We start from the raw sequence: 21,088 nt of genomic DNA on the forward strand, positions 1-21,088 counted from the left end.
AGAACTATGGACACTGGAAATCAAAGGTAAATTTGAAATATGTAAAAACTGAAAGAATACTCAGCTTGGCTAGGTAGCAAACTAGGGTGCCTTGTCTGAATATCAGTTCTTTCACAAGTGATGAAAAAGAGTAAAAAATGTGTTAGGTTTTCATTTTAATGATCAGAGGACAAAATTAAAGATAGCAGAGCCAGGTTGGAGAGTGCTCAAATGGGGAGCGCTCTGGGCGAGGTTCCGTGACTCAGAGAGGAGGCACAAGTCAGGGAAGTTAGTCGCACCCAGGCAAACATCAGGGGGATTTATAAAGAGTTTTTGGCAGGAAGATGGGGGTGGGGCAGCAAGGCATCGTTATTGGGAGGTTTCTGGCCTCGGGTTGGCCATTTTGAGGTCCCCAGTCTTGCCAGCCCAACATTCTGATATTTTTAATTTGTTATAATGGAGCCACGATTCAGATCTGGCTGCTTCCTGCTGATATAGGGGCGTCGTGGGGCATGTCAGAGGTGGGCAGGTGAACTTAGGGGTGTAAAGGAGGTTGGTTGACTGACGCCTGAGACATTTCGCGAATTTGTTCAAACTTTGGCAAGGGTACGTCCACTACACCTGTTTCGCAGCACTCTTCGTTGAGGAACATGCAAATTCCTCCTTTTTCTGCTGTAAGGAGGTCCAACGCAGGTCAGTTCTGAAGAGCCACCTGGGCCACCAAGGCTATTTGGCGTTGTAGGGAAGCCAGAGACTCTGCTGAGGCCTCGATGGCCATTTGAAACCTCTCAGATAGGTCCCTGGTGGAATCTACAGACTGAATTAAGGCCCCAGTACTCAACCCTGTGGCCACCAGGAGACACCGACAACTAGTGGAAGAAAGATTGCCCTTTGTTGTTTTTCTAGGGGACGGCCGGTAAGGAAGGCTCTTTCTGCCTGACTGTAGATATTTAATCGTGGAACTAGGGAGACAGGAAGACAGACGAGGGAGGCAGAGGTACTGAGAGATTTAGATAGGGTGCCATTGCACCAAGAAAAACTGCTGTTAGGAGCGTGATGAGACGTAACATTTGACAGGATGGCGTTGCAGAGGGAAGAGTTAGGGGGTAGAATAACAGAAAGGGAATTGGTGGTTGAGAGGGTCTGTGAATAAGGGAATGTTGCAGAGAGGGAGAATGTCCCAGAGGTGTGGGTGTGGGGTTGGAGCAGTTCAATGCCTTAGGGAAGGAAATAGCCACCAGGGGGGATTTGCCCAAGGTGGCACAGATGAAACAGTGGGACAGATTACCCATGCCGGAAAGGCTGGCGAGAGAAGTGCCTTGTTGTGTATAAGTTTTACCCAGGAGAAGGGGTCCTGGTCCTGAGTTGGGTTAGTCTGTAGGTGGGTTTGGAGAAGTAGTTCCTGTGCACATATGTGTGAGTTTGGTTACTTAGGGTGGTTTGTAGAAGTTTGTTAAAATCTTAAGAAAGTTTTAAAACACCTATATAGGATTAAAGACCTGATAAAGGCAAAACAATAGAATCTGTTTGTTGTTGTTGTTGTTGTTGTTGTTGTTGTTGTTTCTGGGCAGGCAAAGAGAAAACAACTCTTTCTATGGCAAATTTATGAAACAGTTAAGTACAAAGCATGCTCACCAAAAGATTCCAATATCCTTCAGAAGTTAAAAGCACAAAGTAATGTCCATTCATTAACATTTCAGCACTTTTTCCTTTTTGGAAAAGACCTAGATGTCCAATGAATTCAATCCCACTTATCATCCGGGCATAACTTTAAGGTTTCAGGTTACCAAAGACTTTGAAAAGTATTTTAACAGTTACCTATGAAAACTTGGAAACAATTAACAATCCCTTTAGCCATTTTTTTTTAACTAACAAATTGCAAAGAGATAACAGAGTTTATATGACCTTCAGTAAACCTCAATAGAACAAGAGTTTCAGGCTTAGTAGTGATAATTTTCAAGACCTATCTTAGTTAAACCAACAAATTTAGTACCTATTTATGTCCCACCTAGAAAGTCAACCACTTTGCTCCCCAGTGTCCATTTTTACCTGAGACACTGGTGGAGGAATCTGGAGTGGGCAGTGTTAAGTAACTGGTGGTCTTCTTGCTCCTGGATGGTCAGGGGAGAAGGAACTGCTGCCCTTGAGGCCCCGAGGGTAGCCTAGAAGCCAGCTATGCAGGCCATACCCAGGGCTCTGCAGAAACAGGAGCAGGGGGAGGCGGAAGAGGGGAGGTGCTGCCAGAGGCAGAGAAAGATCTCCCGGTTCTAGAGCTCATCAGCTCTGACACAGGAGCAGACTCCATGTCTTCCCGCCAACAGGGGGGAACAGGCAGTCCACGTGGGGCCTGATGAGACAGGGACTTTCCCTGAAACAAAAGGAGTTAGGGCAGCTGCTTGAGAATATTCCTTAAAGCGCCCTTCCCAGGGTAGACCAAGCCCAGCTGCCTCCAATTATAGCCTTGGGCTCAGGAGGTGAAGGACAAAGATGAAGGGCGCCTTGAGTTGGTGTAGGGTATCCCAGCCGAGGAGGGGGCTGGGCAGGAAGGCATTATAAGGAAGGAATGTGGGAAGGGGAACCCATCCAGGCTGCAAGAGAGGAGTGGGGCGGTCCGTGGAATAGAGGAGGTGCCATCAATTCCCACCCCCGCCACTGGGGAGGGGAAACCGGCCCCGAGTAGGAAGGCAGAACACAGTAGGTCGCCTCCGTGGCCAGCAGGACTTACCCGCTACCTGGAGCAGGACCCTGGGCTCAGCCTGGGTTGGGGGTGTCCGAGTCTGGGCCCCGTCAGTCATCGTCCAATCCGAGTAGTGGGGGGCTGCACTTACTGGCTCAGGTTCCCTCCGGGTGGAAACCCGCGAGGATCCTGAGACCCGAGCACTTGGATTTCCAGAGCCCCATCACTCGACGTTGAGGGCATGGCCGCATGGACTCCTGGGGATTGGGACAATGAGGGGCCCAGTGTCCCTCGGTACCGCATTTGAGGCAAGCCCCAGGCGGGGTGCAGTGGGTTCCCCCTTTCCGTGGGCCCCCGGAGCCCGCTGGCTGCAGGGCTGCCACCAAGGCCGGGGGCTGGAGTGGGACCTTAGCTGGAGTCGAGCCTGCCTCTTAAGTTCGGCCACTTCCTCTCGGTGTGAAAGACCTTAAATGCCGTTTCCACCAGAGAATGGGAGTTTGAGGGCCCTCCTTGGCCTTCTTTAATGTTGTCCGGATATCGGGGAGGACTGGAGATATAATGGGTCGCCAAGACAGTCGCCCCGGCTGGGGAGGCAGGTCCAGGTGAGTACTGGGTTAAGGGCTCAGTCAGCCTATTAAGGCCAACTGCAGGGTTCTCACCTGGGGTTGGAATGATTGCCCAGAGTTTGTCACAGGTGACGGCCCTGTTAGAGGCCGCCCGCACGGCAGCGATGACACAGTGGCCCTGTGGTCCTGGTGCCAGCGGCCCTCCTGGCCCGTCTGATAACCCCCCGGGTCCCCGGGGAACTGCCCGAGCACCAACGGGACAGCGGCGCAGGCCCAATGCCCAGGTCAGCGTGCTCTGGGGCGGCAGCCTGAGTAGGTTCCCTCTCCTCCAGGGTGACGGTGGGGGTCTGCATAACACGCACATCACGCTAAGTCAAGTCACATGCCTGCGCCAAATGTTGGAATTCCTTGGTATGGTGTCCCGGGTTAGCAGAGTAAGAGCCCAGCCGCTTAGCTTGGGCAAGGTCCTGGAGCAAGAATGGAGCAGGGACCCGAACCACCCCTTCAGCTCCCCACCTCTTGCAGGGGGCAGACCAGGTCAGGGGAGGAGGAGACCTTGCAGGACTGGTGCACATGGAGATCAGAGGGAGGTAGGGGGTCAAGGCTGGGGGTCAGGAGGAGCAGGGGGCAGGGGGTTTCGCATAGGGAGGAGGGATGGCTACGTCCCCTAGCAGGTGGACAGCCCCAAGTCTCAGGAGACTCAAGGGAGGGGAAGGCGGAAAGGTTTCGGGGGCTTTTGGAGCTGAGGGAACAGGTGGAAGGGAGGGAGGGAGGGAGCGGCGCCCACACCAAAAGGACCTGGGTGCTGGAACACTGGGAGCCGAAGGAGGCGTGGGAGCGCAGATCCCAGAGCTGGTATATGAGGACCTCGTGCCCTTTGCCTTGGTGCCTGAGAGGTTATCAAGATCATGAGAATTTGGTGATCAAAAGTTTCCTCTGGAGACCACTGGGACCGATTGTCTAGGCAGTATTGGGGCCGGGCCCTTGTACAGTAAGGAAGGAGGTGGCGCCTTTTCTGGGAAAGGGAAAGATGCCCTGGGAAGAGGCCCAGAGTGTTGGAATTGGCCGCGGGAAAACCCAACGGAGTGTCAGTTCCCGTGATTCCCACCGGGTAGCCCGGAGGCTGGAAACAGGTGTCCTCGTTTTCAGCTCAGGGTCTTGGACAGGAATGGAGGTCACCTGGAGGAGGAGGACGGCTCCTGATCCCCAGGACTGGCGAGGGCCACCTGGTGGCTGGGCGCAGGTGCCCTGGCAGGCGGGGGCAGGGGGCCCGGGAGCCTGCCCGGGGTTCCCAGGCCCTGGGTTCAGTTCAGGTCCTGGTGGGGAGAGGGGAGAGGCCCTCCCGGAGCGAGGCCTTTAGCTCCCCGGATCTCAGCGCCAAATGTCAGGGTTAACCCGACTGGTAGTGAAGTGGAATAGAGAGGCGGGGCAGAGGTTGTCGACAGAGGCTTTGGATGGGACGTGACCTTGGGCGTGACCTGGGGCGCGGGGCGGCAGGGCCGGGGAGGCACAGTCCCGGGCTGGGGAAGTCGCGCCGGCGGCCCGCAGGGGGGTCTGTAATGAGCTTTCGGCAGGAAGGTGAGGGAGGGAGGCGGCATTATGGGGGGATTGCTGGCTTGGGTCGGCCTTGGAGGCCCCAGGCTTGCCAGCCCAACGACGTGCATCAAGACCAAACAAACTTTCACATGACTTCAGAGAAATCAGACATTCTCAAGGTTTATGGATGCGTCTCAGCATGAGAGTATCCTACGCTTATCTAGAAATAGAAACTTCAGGAGAATAAAAGAAGTATATCTTTTTGTCACTATTTTTAAATTAAGATTTATATATGACCCAAACAAGTTTCTGCCGTTTCTATTATTTTTATACGCTCAAAGGCTAACACGCACACATGCAAGTGTGCACCCACATCTGTGCATACACAAACACGCAGCCAATCTAAAGTATGAAGCGATCAGAAAACATCCACATACATTGGTTCCACTGGATGTATTCATAGCACCAGCACAAAAAAATAGTAAAGACTTTTTAAATAAGTCATTTCAGTAAGCTACTACGCCCTTCTCATCTTGTTTCTGGATGTGTGTGTATGTGTTTTAGACAACAAGAATTTCTGCAGATTTAAAAAATTTCTTGCCTCCAACTATCCATTCTCCATCTAAGATGCTGAAATGTACAATAGCATCTGTGTAGAGTTAAAAAAAAAGAAAAAGGAAATGTCTTAGAGATTTATTAGCCAAAATTTCTGCCCTTTGTTACATGTGTGCGCACTTCCCACTGAATGTAATGAGTTCTGAAAGTGCTATCGCCTTGTGTTGAAGCTTCTGCTCTGCTATTTTCTGTGTGCAGCTGACCAACATCAGCAAGGACAGAGTAGACACTGCCTCGGCAAGAGCTAGCAATCAGAGCTTCCATTCTATGTATGCTGTGCTGTGAACATTATGTGTCAGAGCTATCAGAGCTATTCCTAATAAACACTGAATAGAAAGGCACTTGAACATTTAAGCTATTGTTTTTATTCTTTAGATCATAAACATTTAGGATAAAATGTGCTGCACATAAACTATATCATGCCTCTGAAACAACTAAAAGTGCTTAAGTATTTCGTTCAGCTACGGATACAATAAAACCTTGTTAAAAGTTTAAATAAAACCTTGCTCACATATGCATAGGTGTAATGAAGAAAAAAGATCCTCATTTAAAATTTTGTATATCCTTTTTTAAGTCGCCATTCTATATCTCTTTAAATGAAAATGAACGTGCAATGCTTGCAAAAGGAAACAGAAGATAGGAAGGAAAAAAGGAGAGAGAAAGGGCAGGAAGGAGGGAGGGAAAAAAAAGAAGAAAATAGGGTATAAAAAAGAGCAAGCCTTAATTCTACCAGTTAGTTGATGTCCTATGAAATAATAATACACTTAAGGATTCGGGACTTTTCCTTAAAATCAGTGGTTTCATAGAAAACTAGTTTTATAGAAAATTCCCTCTCCTTCAAAGAAGGAAGCCTCCTGTCTGTCTTTGGACTCAAGCTGCAAAATCAACTCTTCCTTAGGTCTCCAGTCTGTCAATTTATCCTGCAGACTTGGGGTTTACCAGTGTCCATAATCACATAAGCCAATTCATAAAAAAAAAAAAATCTTTTTATGTACATACACACATTATACTGATTCTGTTTCTCTAAAACTCTTGACTAATATACAAATACTTTTGCATGTTATGCCCAATAAACTCATCTGGTAAAGCCAACTCAAAAATTTAAAAAATTGGAAAATAATAATCATATGACTAAATAAGCATTTCAAATGATACATTGAAAACTCTTCTTATGATTATTCTTCATATCATTTATTTCTTAAATATTTTTAAATGTTTTTCTACATCAAATTGTTATATATTGCTTACTTTGTTTTATGTAACAGAACATCCATATATTTCATTACATAAAATGCATATAAAACATTGAATATTCAGTCATAGGAATTCAGCAAAATAAATAACAAAGCTGTTTGCTTCCCAGTTTTCTTTTGAATTAGAAAAATCAACATATACATTCACAAATTCAGAACTAATTAATAACTCTACAAAGTTTTCATCTTTATACTTCAAACAATATAAAATCATGGTTATCTATGATAATCTGTAAAAACTGTAAGGCAATATTAACTATCAATGAATGGAATTATATTTATATTTAATAAATATGAAAACTTTAAAAATACTTTGCTTAGTCTCAATTACAACTTGATGGAGAGATGCATCTCTCTACTATTTAAGACATTAAAAAATATTGCTATTAAGAAATAAAAATAATTTTTAAAACATATTTCTTTGCACTACTATGGAAATGTAATGAGTCACAATATACATAACCAAATATGTTGAGAAAAATTTATTCTTTCAGAACACATTCTTCAAAGAGCCTAATGATTGTACTTATCAACTCAGGGTGCTATTAGCATTAACGGAGATTAAAATAATAAAAATCATACTGTTTTTTAACAATACATCTGCCATTTTTGAGAAGCAATCATTTATAAAAGAAATTTGAATGTGTATTCTTCCAGGACCAGTAGAGCGAGAGAGCAATAACTCACATATGGAATTTCTTCTCGAATTTGCATATATCTTATAAATTTTCCTTTTACGGGACGCCTGGGTGGCTCAGTGTTGAGCATCTGCCTTCGGCCCAGGGTGTGATCCTAGAGTCCCGAGATCGAGTCCCACATCGGGCTCCCTGCCTGGAGCCTGCTTCTCCCTCTACCTGTGTCTCTGCCTCTCTCTCTCATTTTCTCTCTGTGTGTCTCTCATAAATAAATAAATAAATAAATAAACAAACAAACAAACAAACAAACAAACAAACAAACACATTTTGATCATTACCATTTCCTTAGAACTCTTGAATGACATCTCTCTGCCTTCAGAACATGGTCCAACGTTTTTAACAAGGTTTAGAAGGTTCTTCAGTGCCTTGGCCCAGCAAATTTATCCACAAGGATTTGAGAAAACACAAGTTTGAGAGGTTGTACTGCATCAGTACTGACCTAGCCAACACTCTGATATAGAAAACTGGAATTTCCTTATTTTATGAAAAGGGTGAAGCAAATATATTCTTAGGCTTCTCTTTCTAAAGAGACTGTTGCTCCTAAACCCTTCAAGGGGTCCTCTATTGCAAATGAGGGTACACTCGTGTGTGTGTGTGTATGTGGCACACACACTATCACCCCATCCTCCTCCAACTGTTTAAATTATTTTATTTCTCCTAAGGTGACATCTTTCTTTTGCTTCAGAGAATTAGCTTATGATTTGCAATGGATTAGAGTACTTCGCTGCAGTTGTCCTTGTTGCACTGTCTTATGCCTCCTCTGAACTCTAGATATTCTTACTCATCATTCATAGCTCAGTTTAGAAGTCACTCCCTTCTAACTGTGGAATAACAGGTCTCTTTCCTCTATTAATTTGGAAGCTCCCTGAGAGCCCAGGACATTTATGCCTTTGTATTTTCAGTATCTAGAGCAGCATTTGACCTGTAGGAAGGGTGCTTAATAAAGTTAGCTTCATATTAGTAAGAACCTAGAATATTTTAAAGTGAAATTATTTTCACCTTTTTTCCCAACCTATGGTTATTAATAGATTTCATGGAGGGATGTACAATAATTACACTTTTAATTTCTTGACTTGACTTACCTGTTCAATGTAACATCAAAATAGAGGATAATTAATGGATCTAAGTATTGTTCTGCCCTCACACTCATCAATCATCATTAACCCCTGATATTTTCTGAGTTAATGATAATCAGGTATCATGGCTCTTTTATTTTGGCTCACATCAGTTTCCTTTCCTTTTGAAACATAAATACATAAACCTCTAACATAAAAAAAGAAAAACGGAAATTTGAAAGACAAATGTCAGAAAATTTCCCTACAAAAGTGTTGTCACTGGGGAGGTACCCCTCCCCCCTAAAAAAAGTGTTGTTACTAAAATTTAGGAGATATTTTTATTTTTTGGTCACTGCAGAAATTATAAAAAATATGAAGTATTTAAAAAGATGCCTTTTATGACCTTACTTTATCTGTTTTTTTAAAAATATGTTTTTAAGATTTATTTATTTATTTATCTATCTATTTATTTATTTATTTATTCTTGATAGAGAGGCAGAGACACAGGCAGAAGGAGAAGCAGGCTCCATGCCGGGAACCCGACGTGGGACTTGATCCCGGGACTCCAGGATCGCGCCCTGGGCCAAAGGCAGGCGCTAAACCACTGAGCCACACAGGGATCCCCTAAAAAATATTTTTGATAGAAAAATTAATCTGTATTCCACAAAAGTAATCAAAGAAGTTATCTTCTTGACAAAAGTAGAGAACAACAGTATAATATTTAAATCTTTGCTTTACGTTCCAAAAAGTGTGTTAAAATTCTAGTGTGACAGTAATTTTCAAAAACAATCTAAGCTGTTAAAAGATTATAGGAATCCCTCCCCCAAGAAACAACCAAGTTTTGTGCTGAACAATAAAAATACATTCTTTACTATTTTAAGTAAGTAAATAAACTTAAATAGAAATGAAGATAATATAGTCATTGGTTACAAGGAAATTTAGTATACTTTATATGTGGAGCAAAGGTCTTCAAGCAAAATTGTAGTATGTACATCCTTTAATATTTATTTCACTTTATGTATATATGTGTGTGTGTGTGTGTGTGTGTGAAATACTGAAATGTATCTACTGATTTATATACCTACATATGTATGTGTGTGTATTCAAAAAGGCCCTTTTTAAGTCAAGTTCTACACTACCTGGTTTTCGAATATCTCATCCTAATGTATCATATACATATTCTTGTCTATCTTGGAAGTGACAAAAGAGTTTTAAAAATTCTCTAAAGTTTGAGTGACGAATTCTTCTAGGTTTATATTATAATTTCCTTACTATTTCTTGGTTAAAGTATTTACACCCATAAATTTTCCTAGTGATTTCCTTGGAGTCTCACATTATATTTGTTTTAATATGGATCATCAATCATTTAATGCATACCAAAGACTCTAGCAATTCCTTCTGAAGTTTGAAAACTTGTAAAAGTTTAAAAAGGAGCAGTTAAGATCTATATCCTTTGATAATGTTACCATAATTATCTCCTGTTTCGAATCAGACAACAAACTGCTTGGCCTTCTCATGCAGTTTCTTTTGTAAAATGATGTGTTGGAGTAGATGATATTTACAAAGGTTTATGTTTCCAACATTCTATCATATAAAATTTACAACACCTTTCCCTTTTTTTATTTTAATTTTTATTTATTTATGATAGTCACACACACACAGAGAGAGAGAGAGAGAGAGAGGCAGAGACACAGACAGAGGGAGAAGCAGGCTCCATGCACCAGGACCCCGATGTGGGATTCGATCCCAGGTCTCCAGGATTGTGCCCTGGGCCAAAGGCCCGCGCTAAACAGCTGTACCACCCAGGGATCCCACAACAATTTCCCTTAACATTCCATACTTGTATTTAAATAATTTAGGGAGGTTCATTTATTGATTGATTTTTACTTTAGTTTTGGTTTCCTCTTGCACATATCTTCAGACATGGAATCCTCTCTGCTACTGGGTTTTCCTAGTCCTGCTGTTGAATGAACAATTCAGTAAGAACCTTCTTAAAAGCTAAAGGAATTGGATGTGCAACAATGTGGAATCTCAATATCCCAGGAAAAAAAAAAAGACAAGTTCTTAGCGGGAGAATCAATAGGGAACAAAAAAGTGTAAAAAATTGTGAATACAGTCCCATGGAGAGGAATCAGTGGCTCATGCAAAGACACAGTGCTGACCACATTAATCAACTGGAAAAGGTTCAGAGAAAAGACTTCAGAATTCCCATAATAATGGTAGTAGTTCAGAAAAGGCTTTAAGAAAATACTCTGAGGTTGGTTGATCTCCCAGAGGGCATAAGACAGCTAAATGAGGAAGTGCTCATAAAACAAAGAGATAAAAGAAAACACAGTCTGAAAGATCTCTCTACTGCACACTGACCCAACTTACCACCTCAGAAGTTTTGTTAGACCATTGATGTTAAATAGCTAAATAGAGGGAAAGGGACATCATATTAAGCTAAGTCTCCCAGAGAAAACATGACTCCTGAGGCTGAGGAAAGCTCTTACAGCTATACCAAGTTTTATTTTATACCAAAGCTGTAGCGTAATACCTTATAGAATTTTAAAATGTGCACCACGCTCGGGAAATTCCAAAATACTAAGAAGCTCTTTGTAAACTGGTAAATATCTCGCTCTTTTCTCAAGCCTAACAATGCTTTGAAATTCAAGGAACCTAAAAAAAAAAAAAGGAAAACAAAAATAAAAACAAAAAGCCTGATTTAGGAATGCTAAAGGAACAAAAGACAAAACAAGATTGAAATATCTAAATTGTATGATCCATTTATTTTAAAAATCCAGAATGGGAACCACCAGGGAATGTATGAACACAGACCTATTTGAATGTAGATGGACAAAGACAGACATGCAGAGATAAGAAAAGATTTGGTAAAAATCAAGGGAATGTTATTTCTGTCTTGACTTTTAAAAAAACACAAAATGTCCCTTTTCTAAATTTACAGAGTTTCCAATTGTTTAAAGAGTTGAAGAAAATGGGATCCCTGGGTGGCGCTGCGGTTTGGTGCCTGCCTTTGGCCCAGGGTGCGATCCTGGACGACCGGGGATCGAGTCCCACGACGGGCTCCCAGTGCATGGAGCCTGACTCTCCTTCTGCCTGTGTCTCTGCCTCTCTCTCTGTGTGTGTGTGACTATCATTAAAAAAAAAATTACATTTGGTGTCAAAATCTTTTTTTAATTTTTATTTATTTATTCATGATAGACATAGAGAGAGGCAGAGACAAAAGCAGGTTCCATGCGGGGAGCCCCACGTGAGACTGGATCCTGGGACTCGATCCTGGCACTCCAGGGTCGCGCCCTGGGCCAAAAGCAGGCACCAGCCCGCTGAGCCACCCAGGGCTCCCCACTTGGGGTCAAAATTGAATGTCCTATAATCTCATGGAAGAGGAGGAGGGAGAAAGGGAGAAGGAGGAGGGGAGGGAGGGTCACTGGAGAGAGGAGAGAGAGAAAGAGAGAAAGAGAGAGAAAGGGGGGGATTATCTGAGATGAATATAGATATCCTGTGATAAGCAGAAAATAATGTGGCAGATCTCCGATAAATGAAAATCTATATTCAGAGACAATATTTACAATTTAAAATTTAAAAGTGTTCTTATATTCTCCCAGTCATCCTACAGGCATATTTTAATGTTTTAAGAGAGGTCAATTGAAGTCTCCAGTTTATCCATTCATAAATAGCGTTCATGAATATTCAGTAAAACTTAAGGTAGTATATATATTTCAGTAAGAGTTAATATTTCTTTTGCAATGGAACCTTCAGTTTAGAGTGCTAACTTCTGTAAACCTTAAGAAAACACTTCAAAAAAAAAAAAAAAGAAAACACTTCAATTTTCCATAATAAAATAAATAATACAAAGATAAATGTTAAATAGCATAAATTCACCTTTTATACTCCAAATGTTAGACAAAGTAAAATGGACTCAATCTTGATACATGACCCTAATTATAAACAGTTTGACACTCTAGATTTGAAAGAGGTTAAAATTATAGACATTTATTTACATTGTATAGTGGATGAATAACAGAATTAACTCATTAAACTACAATTGAGTTGTCTTCAAAGAAAATGGCACTAAGAATTATAAAGGAATAATAAATTGACCTATGACTTTTCCTCCACATGAATAGTTAGCTATGAGATGTCATGAAGATGTCAAGAAATGCTCAAAATCCAATTCATTTTAATTGAAACAAATAATACATGATTAGGTCTTTTTAGAAGGCCGTAAAAGGACAGTGTATCTAAACAAAGAAAGGATATCACAGTGTCTGATATTGAAAAAAATTGGCAAACAATGTTTTAATTGAATTTATACTTATTGTTTTAATTTGTTAAATAAGATCATGTGACTCTCCAGTTATATACTTCGTGGATACATTTTTTTTAACTTGAAACACATACTAAGTAGCTTAAGAGCAAAAATAGGAGTAAAGAAAGGATTTATTCTTTTTTTTTTCATTCATGAGAGACACAGAGAGACAGAGGAATAGACAGGAGAAGCAGGCTCCATGCAAGGAGCCTGATGTGGGACACGCCCTGAGCCAAGGCAGATGCTCAACCACTGAGGCACCCAGGAGTCCTGAAAGGATTTATTCTTAAACCTTGTACCTTTTTTTGAATCATATCACAATTCCTAAAAAGTTATTTTTTTTAATTTTATTTATTTGAGAGAGAATGTGTGAGAGGTGGTAAAGGGCAGAGGCAGAGGGAGAAACAGACTCCCTACTGAGCAGGGAACCCAATGTGGGGCTTGATCCCAGGCCCCTAGATCCTGGGATTGTGACCTGAATCGAAGGCAGATGCTTAACTGACTGAGCCACCCATGCACCCCAAAAAGAGTAATTTTTAATACACCAAAATAAGGCAAACCATTTTTGCTGTTGTTTGTTAAATAATTTTCAGGTTTCAGTTATTAAATTCCAATTTCTTTTACATAATTCCTTCGCAAATAATTATATGAAAACCAAAGCTGAATTTCCTGCCAGACTTATTATTTAACTGTACATTTTGACCAAATTATATCTTGCCTAAATCATTTTTCTTAAGGAACTACTGTTTGAATTATAATCTTGTAATGTAATACATATAATAAACCAAATATAGAATTAAATAATAATAATTCTGATATCTTTTTACATAGCAATGAAGTTAGGTTACCTCATTTAATGGTTCCAGAGAATCCCCTAAATTTATGTTCTCAAAAAATTAATTGCCTAGTCGTTATTGGTCTTAAATACATTTTAAATAGGTAACACCATGCCACCATTCCTCATTATTCAGTTATCAATATTCCAAACGGAACAGTTTAAATTTCTCTGTTAAATTGTGTGCTATTCATCTGTGCAGTTGAAAACTTCAATAAAGATTATTCATTTGCCTCTCAAATACTGATTTTAATCTTACACATAGTTATTTGATTATTTATAAGGCAACTGTGATCATTTAATCCAGATACTAATGCAAGAACAATTTTACTAAGAGATGGAAGTTTTTGCAATTTCTCCTTGGAATTATCTTCACAGAAATACTGGAAAGGAAGGGACTGAGGGGAATTAAATCACTTAATAAAATAGGAAAATAACTTGTGATGACTAGTAAGTTCATAGAATGGTGTCCGCACATTTACATGCACATATCTGCACAAGTTCTCTCCCTTTCCCACATTCTCTCCTTTCCGCCACCTCATGTCACCATCTCTTTTTCATCCGTTCATCCAACACCACAGTTATAAATGTATGTATGTATGTATTTTCTATCCATCCATCATTTAACTATCCATATATATCTATATATATGAAAATCATTACTAGAGTAAAACAATCCAAAATTTTGCTTAATAAACTTAAGTTGGAAATTTGCTTCAATATAAGGCTCTGGAGGCCATCAATATTATGCATCAATTGGTATTTATCTATATAGATCATTACGTTTTTAAGACAGAAACTCTTTAATTAAACTATACAAATGCCCCAAACCACTGTTACACCTAAATAAGTTTACAATTATTCTAATAACAAATATCCTGTCAGTGTCTTCAATGGTCGTATGTCTTAAAATTGTTTTTACAATATGTTTTAATCAGGAACAATCACAACAACAACAAAAAGTCAATAAAATGCCATTCACATTTCTCTTGAATTTCTTATAATTTATAATTGTCCCTAACTCTATACTGATTCCTTCAAAAGTCTTTTTGTTTTGTTTTGTTTTGTTTTGTTTTAACTAAGCCATTTATCCTATTGAGTTGTGATTTTGCCAAGTTTCTCCATGAAGTTTCTTCAATATATTGGTATGTGTCCTTTATTTTCTTAAAATGGTTGTTAATTCTAGAGTCTTGATCTGATTTTGATTTTTTGGTCTGTTTTTTTTTTTGTTTGTTTTTTTTTTTTTTTTTTTTTTTTTTTTTTTATCCAAGGTTATGTCATGGGTGACATAGTCTTCCATCAGGAAGCACATACATGGAAATCATTATTTTTCCTATTCCATAACAAAATAATAAATTTAGCTACCTATATCCATTACTTCATTATGGATTGCAAAGTGTTGAAATTCTAATTTTATCATTCCAACTTCATGTTTAGCTGGACACTGCAAAAAGCAATTTTACCTTAAAAATCCTTTGCCTACTCTGAGGCAGAGTTTGTATCAGGAAGGCAAATTAAAAGCTTATTTCTTTTCATTTCCCAAAATTCAGAATATGGAGTTGCTTTCTAGAATCATTCAAAGTGGCATCTGTGTTATTACTATACATATTTAAGTAGCACAGTATCTTGGATTCAGATGTATTTAGTATGTATGTTTAGTATAATTATTACGTGTCTTGATGCTCAAAATTGTGCCATCTTTGGCCACTGAAAGCAAATGCATGACAGCATTTATGCCTTCTTGACATGACCTCTGTGGCAGTTTCCTCATTTTCTGATATGACAAAGCATTTGTATATTACTTGTCACAAAACTGGAATCAGTTATTTCTCCAAAGAACCCTCATTCATATTAGGGGGAATGATATTAAGAGTCTAGAATCTGCCAATAGTGATATTCATTGCTACTAAATTGGTCAGTCACTGTTTCCATTCTTTTTCAGGGAATAGAGCTAAAAAATACACCTACATATGCACATTGATCATAAGTTCATCCTGATATTCCTAGATAATGTATGTGACTTTGGATTTTTACTTAACATTTTTATGTCATACTTACGTGTTTTTATACTTAAAAACAGGGCTCATAATCAAATTCTCATTATTACTAATTTGCTTTACATGCATTTTTTACAGGTATGCCACTTTCAGAATAAAAATACCAATATTGCTATCAATAATATGATTAATGAGAACAGTTTATTTATTTATTGCAGTTTTTTTTTCTCTTTAAGACATACCTCATCAGACTACTCTATTTTAAAATTACTTGATATATTTACTTCATACGAGCTATGCGACCAGCTTGGTATAGTTAAATTCATTTGTTTTATTTTACTTTAACTGTTTATTTTTAATTTTTTTTATTTAAACTCAATTTAATTAACATACAATTATTATTAGTTACCGAAGTATAACTTAGTGATTCATTAGTTGCGTAAAACACCCAGTCCTCCACATATCAAGTGCCCTACTTAATACCTATCACCCAGTTATCCCATCCCCCCACTCACCACCCCTCCAGCAACCCTCAGTTTGTTTCCCATAGTTAAGAGTCTCTTACGGTTTGTCTCCTCCTTTGTTTTCATCTTTTAAAACTTTTCCTACCCCTGCCCTCTTTCAGCTATTTTGTTTCTTAATTTCTACATATGAGTGAAACCATATGATATTTGTCTTTCTCTGACTGACTTATTTCACTTAGCTTAATACCCTTTAATGCCATCCACATCGCTTAAATGACAAGATTTCATTCTTTTTGATAGCTAAGTAATACACCATTGCATATGTATACTATATTTTATCTATTCATTTTTCTTTTTATTTTTAAGATTTTATTTGTTTATTCATGATAGACACAGAGAGGCGGAGACACAGGCTCCATGCAGGGAGCCCAACACGGGACTTCATCTCATGACTTGGGGATCATGCCCTGAGCCAAAGGCAGATGCTCAACCACTGAATCACCCAGGCATCTCTCTATTCATCTTTCAATGGAAATCTGGTCTCTCTCCATATTTCGGCTATTGTGGATATTGCTGTTATAAACATTGGGGTGCATGTGTGCCTTGGAATCACTATGCTTGTATCCTTTGGATAAATACCTATAGAGCAAATACTGGGTTGTAAGATAGTTCTATTTTTGACTTTTTGGGGAAACTCCATTACTGTTTTCCAGAGTGGCTGCACCAGTTTTCATTCCCACCAACAGTGGAAGAGGGTTCCCCTTTCCCTACATTCCTGCCAACATATGTTGTTTCCTGAGTTTATTAATTTTAGCTATTCTGACTGGTGTAAATGATATCTCATTTTGCTTTTGATTTGGATTTCCCGGATGCCGAGTGATGTTGAGCATTTTTTCATATGTCTGCTGACCATTTTTGTATGTCTCATTTGGAGAAATGTTGTTCATTTCTTCCACCCATTTCTTCACTGGATTTTTTTGGTTTTTTGGGTGTTGAGCTGGATAGGTTCTTTATAGATTTTGGATACTATCCCTTTATTTCATAAGATATTTGCAGATACCTCTCCCATTCCTTAGGTTGGCTTATAGTTTTGTTGATTGTTTCCTTTGCTGTGCAAAAGTTTTGTTTTTGTTTTGTTTTGTTTTTTGTTTTTTGTTTTTTGTTTTTTCTTTGTTTTTTATCTTGATGAAGGCCCAATAGTTCTTTTTTGCTTTTGTTTCCCTTGCTTCTGGCAACATGTCTAGTAAGAAGTTGCTGTGGCCGTGGTCAAAGAGGTTGCTGCCTCTGTTCTCCTCTACAATTTTGATGGGTTTCTGTCTCACATTTAGGTGTTTCATCCATTTTGAGTTTATTTTTGTATATACTGTAAGAAAGTGGTCCTGGATACCTGAGTGGCTCAGCAGTTGAGCGTCTGCCTTTAGCTCAGGTCATGATTCCAGGATCCGGAATTGAGTCCCACATAGGTCTCCTGCAAAGAGCCTGCTTCTTCCACTGCCTGTCTCTGCCTCTCTCTCTCTCTCTCATTAATTAATAAATAAATCTTAAAAAAAATGAAAGAAAGAAAGAGGTCCAGTTTTATTCTTCTGCACGTGGCTCTCCATTTTTCCCAGTACCATTTGTTGAAGAGACTGTCTTTTTTCCATTGGATATTCTTTTCTGCTCTGTCAAAGATTAGTTGACCATACAGTTGTGTCCATTTCTGGGTTCTCTATTGTGGTCCATTGATCTACGTGTCTGTTTCTGTGCCACTACCACACTGTGGTACTGTCTTGATGATTATAGCTTTGTAATACACCTTGAAGTCCAGAACTGTGATGCATCGTGCTTTAGTTTTCTTTTTCAACATTCCTTTGGCTTTTTGGGGTCTTTTCTCTTTCCATACAAATTTTAAGATTATTTGTTCCAGCTCTGTGAAAAATGTTGATGGTATTTGATGGGGACCACATTGTGTGTGTAGATTGCTTTGGGTAGCACAGACATTTTAACAATATTTGTTCTTCCAGTTCTTGAGCACAAAATGTTTTTCCATTTCCTTGTGTCTTTCTCAATTTCTTTCATGAGTGTTCTATAATTCTCAGAGTACAGCTCCTTTACCTCTCTGGTTAGATATTCCTAGGTATCTTAAGGATTTTGGTGCCATTGTAAATGGAATTAATTCCTTGATATCTCTTTCTTCTGCCTCATTGCTAGTGTCTATAAATGTAACTGACTTCTGTGCATTGATTTTATATCCTGTGACTTTGCTGAATTCCTGTAATAATTCTAGCAATTTTTGGATGGAGTCTTTTGAAACTTTTACATACAGTATCATGTCATCCAGGAAGAGTGAGAATTTGACTTCTTTGTCAATTTGGAGGCCTTTTATTTCTTTTTGTTGTCTTATTGTTGAGGCTAGAACTTGCAGTACTGTGTTGAACAACAGTGGTGAGAGTGGACATCCCTGTTATGTTCCTGATATTTAACTCTTTAGGATTTGCTTTTTTATATGATTTGGTTTTAAAATTGTGGAAAATCTGTATAAAAACAGAAATGCAACTTTTCTTTTTCTTTAACTTTTTTTTTTTTTTTACTTTTGAGATCTGTGTTCATTTATTTTTTCTTTTTCTTTTTTTTATTGAGTTCAATTTAGAAATGTGACTTTTCTTTATGTGCTCTTTACTCTGTTCTCTGTCTCTACTTACACATGCGTAACCTTTTTATTTTAATTTATTGGCTTATGTTGTGTAATTGTTTTTAATACACACATGCATACTTGTGTCATCCATCCTTTCTTAGATAAAACGGAAGCATACTTTCACACATTGTCCACCTTATTTATTTAAAAATATATCAATATCAATGCTTATAGCTTATTTTCATTCCTTGTTAGGCTTCATAGCCTTACATTGGGTACATAGAATTTATTCAATTAATCTCTATAGAAGGAAATCTGAATTGGATATATTCATTTACTATTGGTTTAAATTCTTTTCCTAGCTTTATTCATTACATATTTAATTTCATTTTTTCTTTTTATCTTTTTAATATAAATCTATTTACTATAATTTTTCTAATAACTTGGTTATCCTAAAACTTCCAGTTGCTTTTCTTTGACTATTTCCAAAATGTTCTGAAATTTTAGTATTTTCCTTTAGGCCCAAAAGTTGATTAATAACAAGGTTTTAATTTCAATTTGATTTTATTATGGATTTCTAATTTTATTGTATTGTGATCAGAGAATGCTCTGTCTAATATTGATTTTTTTATTATGAATCTTCCTTGATTGTTTGAGGTATAGTCAATCTTCATAAATATACCATTTGCAATTGAAATCCCAAACAAGAGAGAGAACACCATCACTGCTACAGAAATTGCCTTCATGCCCCTTCGCTTTCAATTCCTGTATCCATTTACCCAGAGAAAACAATAATACTGATTGTTTTCTGGCACATGCTCACCTGGCTTCCTCTACCAACTCCCCTAAATGGATCATACAATGAGTAGTCTAGTGTGTAACACTATACACTTCCTTCCAAATATTCCTAACATAAATTTTAGAACTATAAATTTACTCAACTATTTTAATATCTGTATCATATAGATTTTGATATGTTATGCTTTCTAGATCAAAATATATTCATCTTGTGTATCTTTCTGTAGATGTGCATACAGGTGAGAAAGGGATCTTTGATTTCTGAATTATTTATGTGTATAGTTAAACTTAACAAAATTTGTAGTTTTAAGAGACATGTTATTGATTACTGTAATTGCATTTTATTTATACAACTAACGCTGTAAAATATTTAGCTTTTTAAATTACTTAACATTTGCTTTAACTTTCATCAAGTAATGCATCTTGCTGAATGTACCATGTCTAATTGAAATGATTGCATATCATGAAGTTGTTAGGTTCAATATTCTGTAGATCACAATCAATTCCAAGTGATTGACAGAGTTTTTCTCAGAGTTTCTCTGTTTCCCTTGTTTTTTCACCCCTGGTTGTGTTTATCAATTTCTGAAAGGCAAATTCAATATCGCACAATCTGCTTATGATATATTGTATATCTCCATATCTATCAATTCTTGTTTCACAAACTTAGGAGCTCTATTATTTGAACATATATATTTTTAATTGTTTGATATTTCCAAATATTTCACCTTTCACCATTATGAAATACTGCTCTTTATCTCTTGCAATTTACAGTTGTCATGAAATCTACTTTTTCCCCATATTATTCTAGTACACACAGTCTACTTAAGCTTCTTATACTTTGGGTTGGTATGTATTTTTCTATCCAATTACTTTCAACATTTCCATACTGTTTTATTTAAAATGCATCATTTGAAAAAATTTAAAAAAAATAAAAAAATGCATCATTTGCAGAATTATACTTCTCCATTCTGTCATCATTACATTTAATTGGTATGTTTAGTTCATTACTACTTAGTTCAATTATTGATGAGATTAGATTTAATTTTAGAATCTTATTTTATTTTATTGCTTGTCATTATCTTTTTTGTCTCATTTTCTTGACTTCTTCTGAACTACTGGGAATACTTTTAGACTTTCATTTTAGTTAACCTGAGAACATTTTAGATAAAAATATTTGCACAAATTTTTGGTGCCTACCCTATGGACTAAAATATGCTTCCATAGGTTTTTGTAGTCCACAAGAAATAACATATTTACATCGAACAGAAAATGTGGAAACTTTGTGACTATATATAACAATTCACCTACCTCAAGTCCATTATACTCTACTTGTTATATATACATGTGTTATGACTACATACGTTCTAAACCTCACAAGACAGTAATATAATTTTACCTCAAAACAGTTATATATCATTAAAAATCTTAAGAGGAGGGGATCCCTGGATGGCTCATTGGCTTAGCGTCTGCCTTCAGCCCAGAGACATGATCCTGGAGTCCCGAGATAGAGTCCCATGGTTGGGCTCCCTGCATGGAGCCTGCTTCTCCCTCTGCCTGTATCTTTACCTCTGTGTGTGTGTGTGTGTGTGTGTGTGTGTGTCATGAATAAATAAATAAATAAAATATTTAAAACATATTGAGAGGAAAATATATTTTATTCACAATTTTTTGTTATTATTTCTTCTAGATTCAAGT

At 38.3% G+C, this 21,088-nt stretch overlaps 1 long non-coding RNA gene across 1 annotated transcript in view; it reads right to left on the reverse strand.

Moving 5' to 3' along the window:
- Nucleotides 1–10,207: 10,207 nt before the first annotated feature.
- The window catches only part of LOC140596607 (uncharacterized), a 30,880-nt gene continuing 19,999 nt past the window's right edge, over nt 10,208–21,088 (reverse strand). The window contains exon 4 of the long non-coding RNA XR_011998508.1: nt 10,208–10,336. This is a non-coding gene — a long non-coding RNA (uncharacterized lncRNA). The remainder of the gene's footprint in view (nt 10,337–21,088) is intronic.

This window comes from Vulpes vulpes, unplaced genomic scaffold (assembly GCF_048418805.1).
Source record: "Vulpes vulpes isolate BD-2025 unplaced genomic scaffold, VulVul3 Bu000000731, whole genome shotgun sequence".
NCBI classification, from domain to species: Eukaryota; Metazoa; Chordata; class Mammalia; order Carnivora; family Canidae; genus Vulpes; species Vulpes vulpes.